This window comes from Procambarus clarkii, chromosome 8 (genome assembly GCF_040958095.1).
Source record: "Procambarus clarkii isolate CNS0578487 chromosome 8, FALCON_Pclarkii_2.0, whole genome shotgun sequence".
In the NCBI taxonomy this organism is placed as follows: Eukaryota; Metazoa; Arthropoda; class Malacostraca; order Decapoda; family Cambaridae; genus Procambarus; species Procambarus clarkii.
The window spans coordinates 39,885,108-39,896,045 of NC_091157.1; the positions used below are offsets into that span (position 1 = coordinate 39,885,108).

Sequence of the window (10,938 nt, forward strand, 5' to 3'; positions counted from 1 at the left end):
ACTGCCTAATACTGCCTAACACAGCCTAACACAGCCTAACACAGCCTAACACTGCCTAACACAGCCTAACACAGCCTAACACTGCCTAACACAGCCTAACACAGCCTAACACTGCCTAACACAGCCTAACACTGCCTAACACTGCCTAACACAGCCTAACACTGCCTGGCACTGCCTAACACTGCCTAACACTGCCTAACACAGCCTAACACTGCCTAACACAGCCTAACACAGCCTAACACTGCCTAACACAGCCTAACACTGCCTGACACTGCCTGACACTGCCTAATACTGCCTAACACAGCCTAACACTGCCTAACACTGCCTAACACAGCCTAACACTGCCTAACACTGCCTAACACTGCCTAACACAGCTTAACATAGCCTAACACTGCCTAACACAGCCTAACACTGCCTAACACAGCCTAACACTGCCTAACACTGCCTAACACTGCCTGACACTGCCTAACACTGCCTAACACTGCCTAACACTGCCTAACACAGCCTAACACTGCCTAACACTGCCTAACACTGCCTAACACAGCTTAACATAGCCTAACACTGCCTAACACTGCCTAACACAGCCTAACACTGCCTAACACTGCCTAACACTGCCTAACACAGCTTAACACAGCCTAACACTGCCTAACACTGCTTAATACTGTTTAACACTGCCTAACACTGCCTAACACTGCTTAACACTGCCTAATACTGCCTAACACTGCCTAACACAGCCTAACACTGCCTAACACTGCTTAACACTGCCTTACACTGCCTAACACTGCCTAACACTGCTTAGCACAGCCTAATACTGCCTAACACTGCCTAACACTGCCTAACACAGCCTAACACTGCCTAACACTGCCTAACACTGCCTAACACTGCCTAACACAGCCTAACACTGCCTAACACTGCTTAACACTGCCTTAGACTGCCTAACACTGCCTAACACTGCTTAGCACAGCCTAATACTGCCTAAAACTGCCTAACACAGCCTAACACTGCCTAACACTGCCTAACACTGCTTAACACACTGCAAACACAACTATTGTGTTGTTGGTGAAGGTGGGTACCATTATAGTTTACCTGTGTCGTGTCGGTGATGGTTACCGTATAGTTTACCTATTGTGTGCTGGTGATGGAGGCAGGGTGCTCGCCGCCTCCATCACCACATGGAGGCCCGTCTTACCGCATGCTCCCGATGGCCACTTGCCCGCGGGCCCCACTAGCATAGGGGCGCCACGAGCATAGGGGCGCCACGAGCATAGGGGCGCCACGAGCATAGGGGCGCAACGAGCATAGGGGCGCCACGAGCATAGGGGCCCCACGAGCATAGGGGCGCCACGAGCATAGGGGCGCCACGAGCATAGGGGCGCCACGAGCATAGGGGCGCAACGAGCATAGGGGCCCCACGAGCATAGGGGCGCCACGAGCATAGGGGCGCCACGAGCATAGGGACCCCACGAGCATAGGGGCGCCACGAGCATAGGGGCGCCACGAGCATAGGGGCGCCACGAGCATAAGGGCCCCACGAGCATAGGGGCGCCACGAGCATAGGGGCCCCACGAGCATAGGGGCGCCACGAACATAGGGGCGCCACGAGCATAGGGGCCCCACGAGCATAGGGGTCCAACGAGCATAGGGGCGCCACGAGCATAGGGGCCCCACGAGCATAGGGGCCCCACGAGCATAGGGGCGCCACGAGCATAGGGGTCCAACGAGCATAGGGGCGCCACGAGCATAGGGGCCCCACGAGCATAGGGGCCCCACGAGCATAGGGGCCCCACGAGCATAGGGGCGCCACGAGCATAGGGGTCCAACGAGCATAGGGGCGCCACGAGCATAGGGGCCCCACGAGCATAGGGGCGCCACGAGCATAGGGGCCCAACGAGCATAGGGGCGCCACGAGCATAGGGGCCCCACGAGCATAGGGGTCCAACGAGCATAGGGGCGCCACGAGCATAGGGGCGCCACGAGCATAGGGGCCCCACGAGCATAGGGGCGCCACGAGCATAGGGGCGCCACGAACATAGGGGCGCCACGAGCATAGAGGCCCCACGAGCATAGGGGCCCCACGAGCATAGGGGCGCCACGAACATAGGGGCGCCACGAGCATAGGGGCCCCACGAGCATAGGGGTCCAACGAGCATAGGGGCGCCACGAGCATAGGGGCCCCACGAGCATAGGGGCCCCACGAGCATAGGGGCGCCATGAGCATAGGGGCGCCACGAGCATAGGGGTCCAACGAGCATAGGGGCCCAACGAGCATAGGGGCGCCACGAGCATAGGGGCCCAACGAGCATAGGGGCGCCACGAGCATAGGGGCCCCACGAGCATAGGGGCGCCACGAGCATAGGGGCGCCACGAGCATAGGGGCCCAACGAGCATAGGGGCGCCACGAGCATAGGGGCCCAACGAGCATAGGGGCGCCACGAGCATAGGGGCCCAACGAGCATAGGGGCGCCACGAGCATAGAGGCCCAACGAGCATAGGGGCGCCACGAGCATAGGGGCCCCACGAGCATAGGGGTCCAACGAGCATAGGGGCGCCACGAGCATAGGGGCCCCACGAGCATAGGGGTCCAACGAGCATAGGGGCGCCACGAGCATAGGGGCGCCACGAGCATAGGGGCCCCACGAGCATAGGGGTCCAACGAGCATAGGGGCGCCACGAGCATAGGGGCGCCACGAGCACAGGGGTCCAACGAGCATAGGGGCGCCACGAGCATAGTGGCGCCACGAGCATAGGGGCGCCACGAGCATAGGGGCCCCACGAGCATAGGGGCCCCACGAGCATAGGGGCCCCACGAGCATAGGGGCGCCACGAGCATAGGGGCGCCACGAGCATAGGGGCCCCACGAGCATAGGGGCCCCACGAGCATAGGGGCGCCACGAGCATAGGGGCGCCACGAGCATAGGGGCCCCACGAGCATAGGGACCCCACGAGCATAGGGGCGCCACGAGCATAGGGGCCCCACGAGCATAGGGACCCCACGAGCATAGGAGCCCCACGAGCATAGGGGCCCCACGAGCATAGGGGCGCCACGAGCATAGGGGCCCCACGAGCATAGGACATGTTCACTATGGAAGCAGAATGTTTAAGTATTTAGGTCTTATTGCAAGCACACTTATACTACTACTAATAATAATAATAATAATAATAATAATAATAATAATAATATTAATAATAATAATATTAATAATAATAATAATAATAATAATAATAATAATAATAATAATAATAATAATAATAATAATAATAATTTATTCGCAAGAAAGTACAATGGGTGGGTGAGATTACATAAGATTTGTATTTTTACATTCATGCAAAGCCACTAACACGCATAGCGTTTCGGGCAGGTCCTTAATTTAATCTAACATATCATGTAAGATGAAAAGGAACATTGTAGTAAGGTTTTTATGTCAACAAATTACTACAATATAAGTTGACAGAGGTGATTACACTGGTAAGATATGTGTCTTAAGTACTTATATAGGGGAAGTGGGTAGTACAAGATACAGTGGGAGTTTGAAGCACAAGGCAGGAAACTATGAGGATGAAATTGAGTACTTTTTGGTTTTACTTTTGAACAGGCCATGGGTTGGACAATTTTTTAATTCATCATGGATTGAGTTCCAAAGACTGGGCTTTTTTATTTGCATGGAGTGTTTGCACAGATTTAGTCTGACTCTGGGGATATCAAAGAGATATTTATTTATGGTGTGGTGCTCATGGGTTCTATTACACCTATCAAGGAAAAGTTTCAGATCAGGATTAGCATTTAGGAACAATATTTTGTACATGTAGATAGCACATTAGAATGTGTGGAGTGAGTGTATGTTTAGCATGTTAAGGGACTTAAATAGAGGGGCTGAGTGGTGAGTTTGTTACCGTCCTTATAGCAGATTTTTGCTGAGTGATGATTGGCTCAAAGTAATTTTCAGTTTTTGAACCCCATAGTTAAATTACCATATGTAAGATAAAGCTAGATAAGTGCGTACTTTAATGAGAGGAGAGCAGAGTGGGGAACATAATATCTGATTTTAAAAAGTATACCGACTATTTTTGAGACTTTTTTGGCTGTGTGTTGTATGTGAGTGCTGAAGTTGAGTCTCTTGTTTATGTACAGGCCAAGGACCTTTTCCTCATTTTTATTGGTAATGTTAACATTGTCTATCTGAAGATGAATCTGATTTGATGATCTTCTACCAAATAAAATGTAGAAGGTCTTTTCTATGTTCAGTGTAAGTTTTTTTAATTGACATCCACGAGGGGATTTTTTTTTATTCACTGTTGACAATATTATTTAGTGTGTGGGGTTGGGGTCATAATAGATGAAGGTAGTATCTTCAACAGATAGTATAGGTTTAAGATTGTTAAAAAAAAATGGCAAATCATAGATGTATATAAGAAATAGGAGAGGCTCCAAGATGCTGCCCTGTGGCAACCCTACTGTCTATGGTAGAGTGGGGGGAGATTATTCTATTGATGGCTTCATATTGGTGTCTGTTACTGAGATAGGAACGAATATAGTGGAGCAAGAGCAAGGCCTCGGATACCATAGTGGTGAAGCTTAAGTAAGAGGTAGTTATGGGTTACAGTCGCAAAGTCCTTTCTCTGGTTAATGAAGAGGCCAATTGGGAACTCATTTTGTCAAGAGCTGTGTAGATTATATTAAGCAGACTAATAATGGCATCATTGGTACTTTTTGGGGGAACGGAAGCCAAACTGGCAGGGACTTAGTATGTTGAGTTTTACGAAGTAGGAATAGAGCTGTTTGTAAATAATTTTTCCAAATATTTTTTTAAAAGTTTTGTTGATTTGGTATTGGTCTGTAATTGTTTGTCAGCTGTTTCACCTTCTTTATAAACAGGCATCACTCTTGCTTTTTTAAGGATATCAGGAAAAGTATGACACTCTATAGATTTGTTGAACAGCAGAGCTATGAGTGGCGCAAGAGCAGGTGAGGCAATCTTATATCATAGATGGTATTTCATTAATGTTCCCAGCTTTGGTTTCAAAGAATTGAATTATCTATATGATATCTGTTGGGCTGACTGATAAAGGGAGTAGAGAGATTGGTTATGAATTCGGTTGCAATATCTAAGTCTGTTGCAAGTGTGTAATCATCTTTGGAGAGTTTTATCTGTTTATTATGTGATTGTTATTTAGACCCCTAGGATATTATTGATGGCTATCTATGTACTTTTCATATTTCCTTTTGCTTCTTTAAATCTATTATGTTATATAATATATAATTATAAATAAAAATGTAAATGTTCGTTTGGTCAAAATCGCAACTCTCCGAAAGCAATTCATCGATTGCTTTGAAATTTTGACACAACGTTCCATTCTCATCCGAGCGGGTTTTTATAAACCTACTATATAGATGTCCTGTTTGTGACAGATAAAAACATGCGTTTTTGAAAAACTGTGTTTTTTCATGTGAGTTTTCACATAAGGGAAATCTCCAAAACGTCTTTCTCAATGGCTTTGAAATTTTGACACAACGTTGCATTCGAATATGCGCGTGTTTTTATGTACCTACTATATACGTGCCACACCTGTGACAGGTAAAAACATTCTTTTTAGAAAAACGGCACCGTATGTTGGACGTAAGAGTAACACATGCTGTAATTTCCGAAAGTTCTTCAACGATCTCTTTGAAATTTTGACACAACATTCCATTTGAATTCGTGTGTGTTTTTATATACCTACACTTTAGATGCCACAGCTGTGACAGGTAAAAACATGCTGTTTTTAAAAAACAGCGCTATCTGTTTCACATAAGAGCAACACATGCTATACTACATATGTTACAATTCCATTTTCCTGTTTCCGATTGCATTGATAAATTTAATTTTCATAATTTTTTTTATTATTTTCATTTTGATTGAATTATTTTGTGTGACATTGTGTTGGAATTAAGCCGTGTTGTTTAACATACCGTTCAATTCATGAGTATAAGTATAGATGCCACACCTGTGACAGGTAAAAAACATGCTTTTGGGGAAAAACAGGACCATCTGTTGGACGTATGAGCAACACACAATATACTAAATATGTTACGATTCCATTTCAATGTTTTGGATTGCAATGATAAATTGAATTTACATACTTTTTCATTTATTTTCATTCTGATTTAATTATTTTGTGTGACATTGCATTGGAATTGAGCTGTGTTGTTTACCATACCGCTCATTTTGTGAGTATAGTTTATTTTTTATTTTTTCACTGTTTTTCATTTCGCTATTTTAACTGTTCTTATTATTCAGTGATGGGAACATCAGATCATTTGATGTTCCCAATTTTCTGAAGGGAACATCAGATCATTTGGAATGCATTGGACAAGGGAGTTGGGAATGGTGGGGAGGACGAGGGGATGGGAGTGGGGGATAGTGGGGAAGACAAGGGGACAGGGGAGGGGGTAATGGTGGGGAGGATGAGGGGACAGGGGAGATGGGGGTGTTGGGGACGAGGGGATGGGGGCAATGGAGAACGGTGGGGACAAGGGGGACAGGGGAGTGGGGGATGCTAGGGAGAACGAGGGGATGAGGGAGGGGGGAATGTTAGGGAGGACGAGGGATGGTGGAGTGGGGAATAGTGGGGAGGACTGGGGGACAGGTCAAGGTTGCTGTGACTCAACAACGCACATGCGTTGCTGAGCCACAGCAACGCGTGGCCGGGGTACAGATAGTATAACTATAATAATATAACTTATTATACTTATATAATATAACCCTACATCCTGGTATTGGACTAAATACTAAATATTTAAGATATATATAAATATCCAGGTAAATAACCCTTTCAGCAGAAATGAAACAGCAATGTTTTGAGTGGAACACAGAAAAGGAAGAGAGCTGTAGAGGAGAAGGAGAAAATAGGAAAACTTCGAAAATTAATATCGTGGCTCAACACAGGTGTAACGACAGCCACTCATACCATTCCTTCAGATATAGCATCCACATAGGCATCCACTCCTGCAATGTCAGCCACTACTACTCTTCCTTCAGATATAGCATCCATATCGGCATCCAGTCCTACTACCAGTTTCAGCAGACATACCATCATTGCCTGTTGCTGCTGCTGGTGACATTTTACAAGAGGAAATACCCAAATCTGTAGCAGTAAAGGAGTTTGCAATCCAAGAGACAGGTCCGGGGCTATGGAACATTAATGATACTAACACGATACATTACTGGATTCGTAGTGGGCCCTCATCATGTCATAATTATGATGGCAACCTTTCAAACTCAGGCAGTGTTTAAAACAGCTGGAGTAGAGAATATGAAGGCAAGGTATTTATCAACTATTTGCTCAAACGTGAATTGCGGAATGGCGAGTATGTAAAACGTGAATTCACTCTATTCACCATTCCATGGTCGTTTGTACTGCTCTGTATGTCGCCTAATGTCCAAGAAAGAATCTCCCTTTGCACTGGAGGCACAGCAGTGTAATTGTGGAACATGAAAATGGAGAAGAACATCAAAAGTGCATGACAGCATATTTGATAAGACATAAAGAAACTGGAAGTGCAGATTCTTTATTACTTGAGCAACATCGCTCAGAACAGGAATATTGGCATCAAGTGATGACACATGTGGTTTCATTTTGCCACAAACACCTAATTTTATTACCTCATTTCTCCATATCAATTCCCATACTACTTTCTACTAACAGTTTAAACAAAAGCAAACCCCTCCCACCACAGGCTCAACGAGCTCGCAACACAACCCCCCAGCCCTAGACAAATGCACCCCATCCCGAGCATACATGGCATTTCTTCCATAGAAGTGTTCCCAGTTATCTATGAATGATATTGCACCAACTCCCTTTCTTGGAAGAATGTCAAGCACTTTCCTGCCTCTAGAGGTTTGCCATTTCGTAGGGGAAAAATAAGATAAATGATGTACCCAGGGGCCCCAGCACACTGATGTACCCAGGGGCCCCAGCACACTGATATACCCAGGGGCCCCAGCACACTGATGTACCCAGGGGCCCCAGCACACTGATGTACCCAGGGCCCCCAGCACACTGATGTACCCAGGGGCCCCAGCACACTGATGTACCCAGGGGCCCCCAGCACACTGATGTACCCAGGGGCCCCAGCACACTGATGTACCCAGGGGGCCCCCAGCACACTGATGTACCCAGGGGCCCCCAGCACACTGGTGTACCCAGGGGCCCCAGCACACTGATGTACCCAGGGGCCCCAGCACACTGATGTACCCAGGGGCCCCAGCACACTGATATACCCAGGGGCCCCAGCACACTGGTGTACCCAGGGGCCCCAGCACACTGGTGTACACAGGGGCCCCAGCACACTGGTGTACACAGGGGCCCCCAGCACACTGATGTACCCAGGGGCCCCCAGCACACTGATGTACCCAGGGGCCCCCAGCACACTGGTGTACCCAGGGGCCCCCAGCACACTGGTGTACCCAGGGGCCCCCAGCACACTGGTGTACCCAGGGGCCCCAGCACACTGGTGTACCCAGGGCCCCCAGCACACTGGTGTTCCCAGGGCCCCCAGCACACTGATGTACCCAGGGGCCCCAGCACACTGGTGTACCCAAGGGTCCCAGCACACTGATGTACCCAGGGGCCCCCAGCACACTGATGTACCCAGGGGCCCCCAGCACACTGGTGTACCCAGGGGCCCCCAGCACACTGGTGTACCCAGGGGCCCCAGCACACTGGTGTACCCAGGGGCCCCCAGCACACTGATGTACACAGTGGCCCCAGCACACTGATGTACACAGGGGCCCCAGCACACTGGTGTACACAGGAGCCCCCAGCACACTGGTGTACACAGGAGCCCCCAGCACACTGGTGTACACAGGAGCCCCCAGCACACTGGTGTACACAGGAGCCCCCAGCACACTGGTGTACACAGGAGCCCCCAGCACACTGGTGTACACAGGAGCCCCCAGCACACTGGTGTACACAGGAGCCCCCAGCACACTGGTGTACACAGGAGCCCCCAGCACACTGGTGTACACAGGAGCCCCCAGCACACTGGTGTACACAGGAGCCCCAGCACACTGGTGTACACAGGAGCCCCCAGCACACTGGTGTACACAGGAGCCCCAGCACACTGGTGTACACAGTGGCCCCAGCACACTGGTGTACACAGTGGCCCCAGCACACTGATGTACACAGGGGCCCATAATGCTGTTAAGATGGCCCTGGCGTGGGTACCACTAAAGTTTACCTGTTGTATGCTGGTGATAGAGGCGGGTGCCAGAGCTGCAGCTCAAGCTCTCCTGGAGTCGTGTATGCGGCTCTGAGCCTGCGTCGCTCTAGGGTTGCACGAGCCTAGTACTGATGGCCACTATTGTAGGCAATTTCAAACTGCATTCAGTCAGTACAAAGGTTTCAGTCCAGACTAGTCTGTTTGTTTAATAAATAGGTTTTCAGCTCAAACACATGTAGTATGTATTTCAGGTGTTTAATTTATATTAACAAGTTTCATATTTCCTTCCTCGCACTAATTACATGCAATTAGATGCTAGTTAATAATTTTTGTGTTAACATTAGTAAACAAAGAATTTTGTGGTGTTTTAATAATTTTCAATAAATAACTTTTATCACAGTTATTTATTAAGAGTAATTTTATCACGTAGTTATTTATTAAGAGTACCCTAGACTTAGAGAGTCACTGAACTCCCGCGAGGTGTGCTAGAACACGCGAGCGAGGGAACGCATATCCCTCCCCATTGCTGGTCTGACCGGCACTGCCTCCCAGGCAATGCTACGCTAGCCCCACCCCCTCTGACTCCCGCCATTCCCGACCACGTGACTCCATGCTTCGTATCTGCCATGTTTATATACACAAAACCTTTGATTTATTTAATAATTTGGCCCTTCACAGTAACGATCAGGAGGATAATTATGTCTCTCTGTGTGTTTATTGTAGGCGTGATATGCAAATCTCGGTGTCTATACAATTCAAGTATTTCAAGAACTGCATTTCTCTCTCTCTCTCTCTCTCGCTCTCTCTCTCTCTCTCTCTCTCTCTCTCTCTCTCTCTCTCTCTCTCTCTCTCTCTCTCTCTCTCTCTCTCTCTCTCTCTCTCTCTCTCTCTCTCTCTCTCTCTCTCTCTCTCTCTCGCTCTCTCTCTCTCTCTCTCTCTCTCTCTCTCTCTCTCTCTCTCTCTCTCTCTCTCTCTCTCTCTCTCTCTCTCTCTCTCTCTCTCTCGCTCTCTCTCTCTCTCTCTCTCTCTCTCTCTCTCTCGCTCTCTCTCTCTCTCTCTCTCTCTCTCTCTCTCTCTCTCTCTCTCTCTCTCTCTCTCTCTCTCTCTCTCTCTCTCTCTCTCTCTCTCTCTCTCTCGCTCTCTCTCTCTCGCTCTCTCTCTCTCTCTCTCTCTCTCTCTCTCTCTCTCTCTCTCTCTCTCTCTCTCTCTCTCTCTCTCTCTCTCTCTCTCTCTCTCTCTCTCTCTCTCTCTTTCTCTCTCTCTCTCTCTCGCTCGCTCTCTCTCTCTCTCTCTCTCTCTCTCTCTCTCTCTCTCTCTCTCTCTCTCTCTCACTCTCTCTCTCTCTTGTACCTCATAATATTGAGGTGCAATCTTAAGTTGGATAACGGCTTTCTTATTTCAAATGAAACAAAGATTAAGTAATCGTAAATTCAAATGCCCTTGCTGAGACAAGAACCTCTGCCGCGTGATGCAAAGCCGAATGCTGTACCACTGTACCACCACCCTGAAAAAGCTTAGGAGAGTCTTAACCTGAGAGCCACTAACACTACTGGCCTCGATGAGGACAGGAAGCCTGCGGTTTGTCGAAGGTCCCGCGATTTGCCTTGGTGATCTCTTATGATCAAAGATGATATGACAAAAAGGGTTTGCCCCAAAATAAACCCCTGTGGCACCCCACTAACCACATTTTTCCAATCAGATTCATTCTTATTTAGAACCACTCTTTGTTGCCTTTGTTT

General features: G+C 48.2%; 1 protein-coding gene across 1 annotated transcript in view; it reads right to left on the reverse strand.

Annotated features, from left to right (window-relative positions):
• Positions 1–9,727, reverse strand: part of LOC123759722 (alpha-1,6-mannosyl-glycoprotein 2-beta-N-acetylglucosaminyltransferase) — a 318,171-nt gene extending 308,444 nt beyond the window's left edge. Inside the window, exon 1 of the mRNA XM_069317574.1 lies at positions 9,218–9,727. The gene's annotated coding sequence lies outside the window, so the exon portion shown is untranslated. The remainder of the gene's footprint in view (positions 1–9,217) is intronic.
• Between the last annotated feature and the right edge of the window lie 1,211 nt (positions 9,728–10,938).